We start from the raw sequence: 14,245 nt of genomic DNA on the forward strand, positions 1-14,245 counted from the left end.
CTCATCCTCTCTGCTTACATCTATATATGGATCTCTCACCCAGAGGTTCAAGAGGCTGGAATTTTGTATTTTGCAGAGAATTGCTGTTGGTTTGAGATTGAGATTAGTACATTGGGTGATTTATGCTTTGTTGGAGGAGAGGAAGGGATTCCTTTGCTGGGAGGTAGATGCTAGATCAGAACTCACTTGGTTGTATCTCCTCTCGGACTTTCTTATTCTATCAATAAACTATTTGAGTTTCTCCTACATGCTGTGTATCAATGATGTTTTGTTATGCTTACATGTTTAGCTTAATCTGATCTTGAGCTTTTTATGAATGTATATCTGTATCTTTGTGTAGTTTCTCTCTCTTGTGATCTTGCAGGAATTCAGTGAAGCTGGGCCGGTGAAGGAGCAAGAAGCTGGGAGCTACTGAAGAGAGGAGTGATTGGATCGACAAACTAGCGGAAGACACAGGTTAGTTACATCTCTGTTCCTCATTTACATTTCATAAAGAATAATACTCAATTAGTTTACCTTGTTTGTTGCTAAGGCACTATCACCTCTTAGAGTGGGATAGGGGCATTCCAAATTGGATGCTTTTCCCAACAACAAATTGGCGACTCCGCTAGGGATCGTATCTTGTTATTTTATTTGTGTTTCTATTGTTGTTCTTCTCATAAACTCAGGAGTGCCGAATCAAACTGCATTTGCTATTTTCAAATTCAAAGTAGAGATCTGCTACTCTAGTCCATTCGCTGGGCCTGTTTATGATCTGAACAGCTGATCCACAAGTGCTCTGACAGCCCTTTGTGATAGATCTTAGTCCTCCTTTAAATCATCCTCCTAATTGTACCTAATTGATAGCTTTTATCTGGCCAAAAACTGTAGATTAAACTGCAAACCGTGACCCAGAACCCAGAAACAACTCTCATTTCTGCTTCAGCGCAGACTCTGTGAAGAGGTTTTGCATTTCAACGCAGGTCCCGTGAAGGATACCTGCACTGAAGTTCAGTTTCTCTGTGCCGGGGGTGCGCTGATCAGCCTTTGCCTTGTGCAGTTGTGGTTCCATGCTTCCTTTTGCTCAGTTTTATCTATGTTTTTTGCAGCCTGTTATCAGTGTGTGTACCTATCTGAAACCCCTTTTCTTTGCCTCAATTCCGCCTCAGTTGTATAAAGAAACTGTACTTTTTCTTTGTGTATTTGTTACATCATTTACAGTTTCCCATCACAAAAGTAAACTAGTCATACTGTCGCCCTTAGATCTAGACCTGTCGTAAGTGTCGTTTTGATCTTAGGAGTGAATTTGTTTGCTGTTCACAGTTGATTGAGCTTTTACTTTTGTCTTTTGGTTTGAATTTATGCATTTCTAGTGTCGAAACAAGTGTTTACTTCAAAATCATAAAGTGTCGTAATCGTCTTTTGATTTCGAAAGGAACTTGTTTGTGTTTTTTCACTTGAAATCGAATTTAAATTTGTACAACAGCTTTCTTTTTAGGCATCAATATTAAGAAAGAGAAAACAAATACATGCATATGTGCATTTGCATTTTGATAGTTTGCATGCTTTGATTTAGGAAAAGTGCATTACAGTGTGCTCTATGCTCTTTGAGAAAAGATTGTGTCTTTCTTTTCCCCTTGTAGCTAGGATTTTCATTGTTGAAAAGATATAAAAGCTTGCTTATCATCTTTAGACTGCATTTAGGAATTGTATCATACATCTCGTGGTGATCCAAAAAGGCAAACTTCTAAGAAAGATCAACCTAAAATAAATTGAATAAACTTAACAACGCTTTGTAACTTAACGCACAACATAGAGGTCTAGGCTAGAGACGTGTTCCGACGTCGTAAAACCTGGTCACTGGTCGCCTCACTGATGGTTGGGTGATTCCTCCTGAGAGACGATAAGTGCTAGTACGGATTGTGCTCCCACGTACCGTCGCGTATATATTGGGAGACCCCTATAGGAATAAAACCTTTATCCATAGGAAGCCGTGTCGGCCGCCCTACTGATCGCAATGCACTGAACACAGCATTCGGGAAGATTTACCGCCCGTACCTTAAAAAGTATTCTGCGGTTTTGCGAAAAGTTTGGCACACCCTCTACCTAGAACTCCAGAGCAATTCCTTTTGGCCTTTTTTAGACTCTATAACGGAAAAAGTCCATCCGAGCATTTGTCACTTCGGGCTCGTTAAAACATCGAAGGCGACTAGAGTCATCTTTTGCTTTTTCTCGACTCTTTAAAATTGAAAAAGCAAGTTGTGTCTAAGCATCGTTAAAATTTATTTTAAACGGAACAATCACCCCTTTTCCCTGCGTTGATCTTTAGGTTGAGAAAATGGAGCCTACCAACCAAGGAATTCCCCTTGGTGGAAATCCTAGTCCCTTCTCCTCTTGGGGAGATGTTGGTGTGCCCCATATGGCCACATTGTCGCTTCCAGGACTGACAATTGGCTTGCCGGTCTGGCTCTTCTCAACCAATGTCGTTCAGAACACCACTATTCCTGAACAGTCGAATCAACAGTTAGACCAGTCCAGAGTCACCCACCAGCTTTCTACTTCATCCAATTCTTCCTCTCCTCCTTCCTCTTCGCTTGACGGAACTGGTAAAACAAAAAACCAAGTTCCTAAGGAGAAGAAGGAAAAGAAGAAGAAAGAGAAGAAGAAGAAGGAGCCAAAAGTGACTGGGGGCAAACAAGTGTCGTCTGACAAAAATCCACACACAGCACTGACTAGGCCTAAATCGCCATGTGTCATATGCAAGGGAGACCATTTCCATAGAGATTGTCCCTGCATCCCTCGGATACTAAGGGACTGGTCTCCCCGTTTGCACAATCCGGTGGCATCAACCTCTGATAGCCATGTTGAATGCACACCGTCAACTAGCGAGAGTGAAGTCCTTGGACAAAAAGGGAGAGCTAGATCTCCCTATAGACTGTGCGAAGGCAACCATGCCATCCACCGTTGTCCCTTCTTAGACGAAGCGAAAAGAGTTTTGGATGATCGTCTGGTTTCACCGTTACGACTCCCTCCTGGATATAAAAACTCTTGCCGAGTCCTTCGTTAGTTGAAAATCCAGCTGGCCCGCTCAAGTGGTCAGCTGAAGCGCCGGTCATTGAAGATGAACCAGCTGAATCCATACCCGACGAAAGTCAAAAGGTCGAGGCGGCAGTTGGCCCGGTCTTGCCTTCATAGGTTTTGTCTTCGAATGATACAGTCACTGAAGAGAATAAGGATGACACCGTCCAAATTCTCTTCATCAGCACAGACTCCGACGAACACGGGGGCAATCCACCCATTCCTTTATCGCAGGAAGGAAGTTCGTCAGAGCGATACCCGGCCGTCTACTCGGTCCCACCACCAAGCAACCTAGTTGTATCCTTCGACTGGAATCAACTAGGCAGACCCCGTTTGCCAGCCAGCATACCATTCAGAATTATCGTCCAAATATACAGAATGGTCATGGCTGGCACCATCATTGATGAGGGGGCATCTGTGAGTATCCTTTCCTCTATTGCTTGGAAAGCGCTTGGTTCGCCAGCGCTTTTGCCTGAAATGAGAAATCTGACAGGCTTCGATAAAGGAACCAGTCGACCTTTAGGGATCCTCCCCAATGTGCCTATCACATTGAGAGGGAAGACCGTTCAAATGAACGTGATGGTCATTCAAGGACCCTTGGATTATAACCTACTCCTTGGACGAGACTATATATATTGCATGGGAGCCATCGTCTCCTCACTCTTTAGAGTACTGTGTTTTCCGCACGAAGGAAGAGTGGTCAAGCTCGTGGACCAGCTTTAATTTCCCGGATCACGCATCGCAAATAGTCATATACCATCCCTAAATGGTCTCTTCACGCAAGAAATGTCTTAACCTACGGTCCGTCCTCCCGATGAGCGCGAGTAATTCAGAGGGATATGACTGGAACCCAGGGGGCATGCGTCCTGGTCTGCTTCGACAGGAAAACTTTGGGTATAGGGTAGGTTTCCGCGGGAGAATATGACTAGTCCGTACCCCGTCCATGATTGGAAGAGGGGTTGTTCTAGAATAAGATTATTTTGTCAAAGTTATGTGTTTGACATAACAGAGTCACTCACCTTTGTCTATCTCAGTAGACATCGCCGAAGAAGTGTCTTGTTTGCTACGCAAATGAGACAATCTTTGGTAACCTGAAAGAGGTAGGCCTCTCTCGGTAAAACAAATGTTTTGGCGGAAGTGAAGTAGGGGTAACCTTGAAATCGTACTTTATACCTGAGGGCATGCAAACCTTTTGGAGTGCAAGCAAAGAGCGATTATTTATCTGTTTTTTGGATTAGTCGTTTCCTAACTTGCATAAAGAAAGGAAGTGAGGCAAAACTCTAAAAGTTGCCGTTTTTATGAGACATTCTTATCATATGACTGGATTAATCGAGCAGTTTTAGCACATAGTTCATGCTCGTTAAAAAATAAACATAAGATCGAGCAAGTGTTTCAATCCGCGTTTAAGCTCGTTAAAAAATGAACTATCCTCCGGTAAATAACCACCGTGAATGTAACATTATCAGCCATTAAAGCCTTGGTCGTGTTTGCATCGTCACCTCCACTTTTCCATTGGCCGATCATTCACCTCCATATTGATTGTTTACCCATTTTGAGGAACAGCTGCGAAGAGTGATTTCACTAGCCATCCTTGTGACACTGCCGTGATTGGAAAATTCCAACCCGTACCTGGAACCAGCTGCTACCCGTTTTATCACTCGTTCCTCAAAAGACGAGTCTTCTTTAAGCTCTTTTCATCTGACTCGTAAAATATGAAAAGATTGCCGAGTTTTGGCCTTCCAGCTCCTTAAAGCGACCGGGAGCGCTATCCCTCCTCTAGATTTTAATCTTTTTGGACCTGAGGGATTGTTGCACAAAAAGATCGAGCGCTTGTTTTGTTCGGCTCGTTAAAACTATCGAAAACTCATCCCTTCTGTATTGTTTTATAATTTTTCGGACTTAAGGGATTAGATGACGAAAAAGGAACTTTGGAGTTATCTTTACGTACCTTTTCAGACTCTCTAAAAATGAAAAGGACCGAGTTATCTTTGTCATTAGAATCGTTAAAAAGATTAATAGCGACAAACTTGTCTTTAGATGAGAACGAGTTTCACTATCGCTAGGCTCATTAAAACATAGTGATGGGTTTGCCCGAAGGGCAAATTATAGAACAAGCATATGTTATCCTCCTCAAGCTTGACAAAAATAAAGAGGTACTAGTCAGAAATGACTGGGGAAAATTGGGAAGAAACTCAAAGAACTTTATTGGTAGCAAGTCGCTCTTGAACATGACACTTCCACTCCGTGCCTGAGTCGGGTTGGGTTGTTTCATTCACCGGTCACATCGCCATGGTCTCGCCATACCATCCACCTTTCGGGTAAATGCTACCGATCCATCACACAAGTGTCACCGATATGTTCAAGAGAAGTCATCCAGAGAAGTCAACCGTGTCCCATCCACTACCATACATTATCCTTCATCCTTTCATGACCGCCACCCTGAACCATATATCATCAGATCGTTTTCACCTCCATCAAAATCATTTGCTCCATTCCGTGTCACTGATGTGGGATACATTAAGGCCCTCCTTTGACGGATCGCTTCTTGTCGACATCAACTCATTATCCAAGAAGTTGATCTAGGAACACCCCCTTCAGTACTTTGAAGCTTGCATGCCTCAATGGCAAGTTTCTCACTTCCGGCGACAGGTATACATCAATGACCTTCGACCGAAAGATTTTGCGTGGTGTTCGACGCCAAGTCCTTTATTCACACCACGTGAATTGTACTGTAGTACCTTGAGGGTCATTATCATTATCGGTGATTCCTCTCGCGCTTGTTAACAGTTTACATCATTGACTGGTAATCAAGCGATGTCTTTCCATGTTCGACTTCAGAACATTTCTCACATGGATCGATTTGTACTTAGAGTGAAGATCGGACGAGATTGAAGACCCCGGATTTAGTTTCATCCATCCGGGTTGCGATATATATTCAAGAAAAAATAAAGACATTGACATGTACAGCATTACAGCACAGATAATCATCCTACCAAAAGGATGATGATTTCATCAAAATCATCAGTCTACCATCAGACGATTGTCTGTTCTATGTACAGAAAAATGAATTTATAAAGCTGAGCATGGGAATGCCCGCCTCAGCTAGATCATGAAAGCAGTATGAAAAATAATGTATTGTATTGTATCTTATTACAGGTCTCCTCCCAGCATTGGAAGAACTTCGGATCCTCCTAATAAAGCATTTCACCCGATAAACGGCCTCATACTTTAGGGGGCAACTGTTATAGACATTTTTGTGCCTTACAGCATTGAGCATGAAATGTCCATAATCCAAGGGATCCAAAGTCCCTAAATGAGTTGTTCCTACCCCTAAAGGAACAAGGTCAACCAATGACAACTTCTCCCAGAAGTTCTCCACCAAAAACCACTCAGAAACAGTCAATTCAGGATCAATTCAGAGGCTCCACTAGTTGCCTGCGCTGAAATGCAGAGACTACACTGGCTAAGTGCACTGCAACGCAGGTGGAAGCACTACTAGGGTGCGCTGAGCGGGAAATGACAAATGGAAAGTTCATTCAACGAGGTGGAAAGACCCTGGAAGCTTCCAGAATCTTCCTCAATGACACTTGCCTCAATGAATTCGACCAAGTGATGAGTAAGAGGTTCTCAACCTCCAAGTGGAAGCAAGAACTGACAGAGAGAAGCCACAAGTCAAAACATAAGCTGACTCATCCTCTCTGCTTACATCTATATATGGATCTCTCACCCAGAGGTTCAGGGGGATGGAATTTTGTATTTTGCAGAGAATTGCTGTTGGTTTGAGATTGAGATTAGTACATTGGGTGATTTATGCTTTGTTGGAGGAGAAGGGATTCCTTTGCTAGGAGGTAGATGCTGGATCGGAACTCACTTGGTTGTATCTCCTCTTGGACTTTCTTATTCTATCAATAAACTATTTGAGTTTCTCCTACAAGCTGTGTATCAATGATGTTTTGTTATGCTTACATGTTTAGCTTAATCTGATCTTGAGCTTTTTATGAATGTATATCTGTATCTTTGTGTAGTTTCCCTCTCTTGTGATCTTGCAAGAATTCAGTGAAGCTGGGCCGGTGAAGGAGCAAGAAGCTGGGAGCTACTGAAGAGAGGAGTGATTGGATCGACAAACTAGCGGAAGACACAGGTTAGTTACATCCCTGTTCCTCATTTACATTTCATAAAGAAGAATACTCAATTAGTTTACCTTGTTTGTTGCTAAGGCACTATCACCTCTTAGAGTGGGATAGGGGCATTCCGAATTGGAAAAAGTATCCAATTCGGAATGCCCCTATCCCACTCTAAGAGGTGATAGTGCCTTAGCAACAAACAAGGTAAACTAATTGAGTATTCTTCTTTATGAAATGTAAATGAGGAACAGGGATGTAACTAACCTATGTCTTCCGCTAGTTTGTCGATCCAATCACTCCTCTCTTCAGTAGCTCCCAGCTTCTTGCTCCTTCACCGGCCCAGCTTCACTGAATTCCTGCAAGATCACAAGAGAGGGAAACTACACAAAGATACAGATATACATTCATAAAAAGCTCAAGATCAGATTAAGCTAAACATGTAAGCATAACAAAACATCATTGATACACAGCATGTAGGAGAAACTCAAATAGTTTATTGATAGAATAAGAAAGTCCAAGAGGAGATACAACCAAGTGAGTTTCGATCCAGCATCTACCTCCCAGCAAAGGAATCCCTTCCTCTCCTCCAACAAAGCATAAATCACCCAATGTACTAATCTCAATCTCAAACCAACAGCAATTCTCTGCAAAATACAAAATTCCAGCCCCCTGAACCTCTGGATGAGAGATCCATATATAAATGTAAGCAGAGAGGATGAGTCAGCTTATGTTTTGACTTGTGGCTTCTCTCTGTCAGTTCTTGCTTCCACTTGGAGGTTGAGAACCTCTTACTCATCACTTGGTCGAATTCATTGAGGCAAGTGTCATTGAGGAAGATTCTAGAAGCTTCCAGGGTCTTTCCACCTCGTTGAATGAACTTGCCATTTGTCATTTCCCGCTCAGCGCACCCTAGTAGTGCTTCCACCTGCATTGCAGTGCACTTAGCCAGTGTAGTCTCTGCATTTCAGCGCAGGTAGCTAGTGGAGCCTCTGAATTGATCCTGAATTAACTGTTTCTGAGTGTTTTTTGGTGGAGAACTTCTGGGAGAAGCTGTCATTGGTTGACCTTGTTCCTTTAGGGGTAGGAACAACTCATTTAGGGACTTTGGATCCCTTGGATTATGGACATTTCATGCTCAATGTTGTAAGGCACAAAAATGTCTATAACAGTTGCCCCCTAAAGTATGAGGTCGTTTATCGGGTGAAATGCTTTATTAGGAGGATCCGAAGTTCTTCCAATGCTGGGAGGAGACCTGTAATAAGATACAATACAATACATTATTTTTCATACTGCTTTCATGATCTAGCTGAGGCGGGCATTCCCATGCTCAGCTTTATAAATTCATTTTTCTGTACATAGAACAGACAATCGTCTGATGGTAGACTGATGATTTTGATGAAATCATCATCCTTTTGGTAGGATGATTATCTGTGTTTTAATGTTGTACATGTCAATGTCTTTATTTTTTCCTGAACCATATATCATCAGATTGTTTTCACCTCCATCAAAATCATTTTCTCCTTTCCGTGTCACTGATGTGGGATACATTAAGGCCCTCCTTTGATGGATCGCTTCTTGTCGACATCAGCTCATTATCCAAGAAGTTGATCTAGGAACACCCCTTTCAGTACTTTGAAGCTTGCATGCCTTAATGGCAAGTTTCTCACTTCCGGCGACAGGTATACATCAATGACCTTCGACCGAAAGATTTTGTGTGGTGTTCGACGCCAAGTCCTTTATTCACATCACGTGAATTGTACTGTAGTACCTTGAGGGTCATCATCATTATCGGTGATTCCTCTCGTGCTTGTTAACAGTTTACATCATTGACTGGTAATCAAGCGATGTCTTTCCATGTTCGACTTCAGAACATTTCTCACATGGGTCGACTTGTACTTAGAGTGAAGATCGAACAAGATTGAAGACCCCGGATCTAGTTTCATCCATCCGGGCTGCGATATATATATTCAGGAAAAATAAAGACATTGACATGTACAGCATTACAGCACAGATAATCATCCTACCAAAAGGATGATGATTTCATCAAAATCATCAGTCTACCATCAGACGATTGTCTGTTCTATGTACAGAAAAATGAATTTATAAAGCTGAGCATGGGAATGCCCACCTCAGCTAGATCATGAAAGCAGTATGAAAAATAATGTATTGTATTGTATCTTATTATAGGTCTCCTCCCAGCATTGGAAGAACTTCGGATCCTCCTAATAAAGCATTTCACCCGATAAACGGCCTCATACTTTAGGGGGCAACTGTTATAGACATTTTTGTGCCTTACAGCATTGAGCATGAAATGTCCATAATCCAAGGGATCCAAAGTCCCTAAATGAGTTGTTCCTACCCCTAAAGGAACAAGGTCAACCAATGACAGCTTCTCCCAGAAGTTCTCCACCAAAAAACAACTCAGAAACAGTCAATTCAGGATCAATTCAGAGGCTCCACTAGCTACCTGCGCTGAAATGCAGAGACTACACTAGCTAAGTGCACTGCAACGCAGGTGGAAGCACTACTAGGGTGCGCTGAGCGGGAAATGACAAATGGCAAGTTCATTCAACGAGGTGGAAAGACCCTGGAAGCTTCCAGAATCTTCCTCAATGACACTTGCCTCAATGAATTCGACCAAGTGATGAGTAAGAGGTTCTCAACCTCCAAGTGGAAGCAAGAACTGACAGAGAGAAGCCACAAGTCAAAACATAAGCTGACTCATCCTCTCTACTTACATCTATATATGGATCTCTCACCCAGAGGTTCAAGAGGCTGGAATTTTGTATTTTGCAGAGAATTGTTGTTGGTTTGAGATTGAGATTAGTACATTGGGTGATTTATGCTTTGTTGGAGGAGAGGAAGGGATTCCTTTGCTGGGAGGTAGATGCTGGATCGGAACTCACTTGGTTGTATCTCCTCTCGGACTTTCTTATTCTATCAATAAACTATTTGAGTTTCTCCTACATGCTATGTATCAATGATGTTTTGTTATGCTTACATGTTTAGCTTAATCTGATCTTGAGCTTTTTATGAATGTATATCTGTATCTTTGTGTAGTTTCTCTCTCTTATGATCTTGCAAGAATTCAGTGAAGCTGGGCCGGTGAAGGAGCAAGAAGCTGGGAGCTACTGAAGAGAGGAGTGATTGGATCGACAAACTAGCGGAAGACCCAGGTTAGTTACATCTCTGTTCCTCATTTACATTTCATAAAGAAGAATATTCAATTAGTTTACCTTGTTTGTTGCTAAGGCACTATCACCTCTTAGAGTGGGATAGGGGCATTCCGAATTGGATACTTTTCCCAACAACAATGAATTCCCATTGTAAATTTGTCTTTCTGTTGGGCCAACATTGTAAAATGAATGTATGTTGATCATTTGTTGTAGTAGATTTTCATTTTGAAATTTTGGATCCAACTATGGGTCCTCCTCTAAAGGACCCGAAGCATGGAAAAACTTTGTAATCATCTCTCATGTATTTTGTTAAATCTAGGTGCAAACTTAAAGAAAAATTTACTCATTTGTGTTAATAATGATAATAATTATAATTATAATAATAATAATTATTATTATTATTAAAAATAAAGTTGTGATTTAGTTTGCCCATGGGGCATAGAGAGAGAGATGATAAGGTGTTTTGTTAAGGCACTCATTGGTGTAAAGATCGCCAGTTTGAAACTCTGTGGGAAAAAATATAGCCATGCTAAGGGCTAGTGTGGTTAGGTACGATCCCGAGTGATTTTGACGACTTAGATGCTCCTGGGTCATAGCTACTCATGCCACAAGTTAGGTGTGCCATGTAGGTTTTAACCCCGTACAGAAATTACCTGCATACAAATTCTAAAAAAAGAAAATAAACAATGGCAAGAGCATAACACATAAAAAAATATACACAGAGATTTTCCACTAGATCCCAAAACCGGGACTATCAGATTGATTTTTCATTATGTTCCTTTCAATGTTACAATACATATATATACATGTCGAACCATCCATAAACCTCAATCCATTAATCCTCAATTAGAACATAATTGTAGTTCCCTTGAATGGATCTACAAAATACCATGGATTGAAAACCACTGTTCCCAAAACCATGAGCAAAAATCATGCACAAAACCATAGGTAGGTCCGCCCACCTAATATAGGGTCCAAAAAAATTTTCCCTGGGGCGTTGCCCGAACCTTGTAGTGGGGGGCTACCGCTCCCCCGCTGCGCATCGGCGCAACAAAGGGGGGGCTCTGCGCCCCTTCTAACCCCCTAGTTTCACTACTAGGGCTAGTCGTGGAAAGAATATAACATAACCCAACGTGCCAATTATCTCAAGACTCACATAACCTAGTAAATAAAAAAAGGGTTATAGTTTATTTTATTTTTATGACTTTTTAGATTTTAGCAATGTAAGATGTGTCATGAAGTAAGTGTTTTGATTCCTATCCACGTTTATCAGTAATTTAATTTATATGGTTAGGAAAGTATCTATCTAATATTTAATTGCATTACCTTTTGTCATTTCTATCATATCCCAAAATGAATATTATGTTTCCAGCTACTATAACATCAAAACAATAATACATCTTAAACATGTTTATATTATGTCATATGTAGTCACATTCTAACAAACACATCATCATTATATCACCTTTATTTTTCCTTAACCCCCACCTAGCTCTATTGGCCCATGGTATTATAACAAAGCCTATTTACAAATTAGGAATCTTCATGGTAATGTGGAGATCAATCTCCATAGTTAAGAATGCTTTTTTGTTTGTTTGTTAGTAATGTGAGTCCCGAGATGACTAGCACACCTAACCTATGGTTTGAGTAACCGCAGCCCAAGGGCATCTAAGCCATCAAAATCACCTAGGAACACTCCTAGCCTAGGCCACACTAGCCCTTAGCATAGTTGGACTTTTGCCCATAAGGTTTCAAACAGATGCCCTTTTCACTATGGAATGCCTTAACATAACACATTGTCACGATCTATTCTACGCCCCATAGGCCTCCATAGTTAAGAATGTTATTACATGTTTTTGAAACGCCTATTTTTCCAAAAGTTTTTTTAAAATTTATGTATGATTAACTTATATATTACTTTTTATATAATTAAATAATAATAATAATTTTAAATAAAGTTACAATTTAGTTTATTTTTAGAACTTTTTTAATTTTAACAATGTGAGATGTATTATGAAGTAAGTGTTTTGATGTCTATCCACATTTACCAGTCACTTAATTTATACGGCTATGCAAGTATCTATCTAGATTTTAATTGTATTGCTTATTGTGATTTCTACAATATCCCAAAGAAAATAATTGTATTTCCAACTACTATAACATCAAAACAACAATACATCATCAATATATTTCTATTATGTCACATGCAATCACATTATAACAAACCCATCATCATTATATCACATTTAATTTTCCTTAACCTCCTCCTACTTCTCCCATTTATTTTTCCTTAACCTCTACTCACCTCTATTGGCCCATGATATTGTAAAAAAACCTATTTACACATTAAAAATCTTCATAATAAAATAGAAATGAATCTCCATAATTTAAAATGTTATTACATATTTTTGAATGTATATTTTTTTTCTAAAAAAATTTAAATGTATGACTATACCTACTAATAATAATAATAATATAGTTTATTTTTATAATTTATAATTTTAAAATGTTTTAATTTCTATTTATATTTATACCCATTTAATTTAATTTATATAACTATACAAATATCTATATAATTTTTAATTGCATTACTTTTTATGATTTCTATCATGTGCCGAAGTAAATGTTGTATTTCCTGGTACCAACTACTATAACATCAAAACAAGATACATCATCAATATATCTCTATTAAATAATATGCAATCATATTTTGACAAACCCATCATTATATCACATTTATTTTTCCTAACTGCCACCTACCTCTCCCATTTACCTCCACATTTCCAGGTACCAACTACTATAACATCAAAACAAGAATACATCATCAATATCTCTCTATTAAATAATATGCAATCACATTTTGACAAACCCATCATTATATCACATTTATTTTTCCTAACCGCCACCTACCTCTCCCATTTACCTCCACATTTCCAAGTACCAACTACTATAACATCAAAACAAGAATACATCATCAATATCTCTCTATTAAATAATATGCAATCACATTTTGACAAACACATCATTATATCACATTTATTTTTGACAAACCCATCATTATATCACATTTATTTTTCCTAACCACCACCTACCTCTCCCATTTACCTCCACATTTCCAGGTACCAACTACTATAGCATCAAAACAAGAATACATCATCAATATCTCTCTATTAAATAATATGCAATCACATTTTGACAAACCCATCATTATATCACATTTATTTTTCCTAACCACCACCTACCTCTCCCATTTACCTCCACATTTCTAGGTACCAACTACTATAACATCAAAACAAGAATACATCATCAATATCTCTCTATTAAATAATATGCAATCACATTTTGACAAACCCATCATTATATCACATTTATTTTTCCTAACCGCCACCTACCTCTCTCATTTACCTCCACATTTCCAGGGACCAACTACTATAACATTAAAACAAGAATACATCTATTAAATAATATGCAATCACATTTTTACAAACCCATCATTATATCTCATTTATTTTTCCTAAAGGCCACCTATCTCTCCCATTTACCTCCACCTAACTCTCCTATTTATTTTTTCTTAACCTCCACCTAAATCTCCCGTCCATTCCAGTCGCCCAATTTGTACATTTGCTTGTTTTTTAAATCTGTCCGAAACATGGTGATCACAGGCCGGAGATAATAAAAAAAAGCAAAAAGGACAAAACAGAGACTTTATTGCAAAAATTGAAATCTAGAAATGAAGATTTATTTCAGAGGAAAAACGAGTAAATAGCATACCTAAAACATGTTGTAAAGACAAATGTGAGAATATGACAATACATATGAGCTAACAAATCGATATTGGAGATTAGTTCAATTATGAAGAGGCACAAATAAAATAAAATTTTAATTTTG

This window comes from Pinus tabuliformis, chromosome J (assembly GCF_031772625.1).
Source record: "Pinus tabuliformis cultivar Carrire ecotype Pingquan chromosome J, CPIR1, whole genome shotgun sequence".
Lineage (NCBI taxonomy): Eukaryota > Viridiplantae > Streptophyta > Pinopsida > Pinales > Pinaceae > Pinus > Pinus tabuliformis.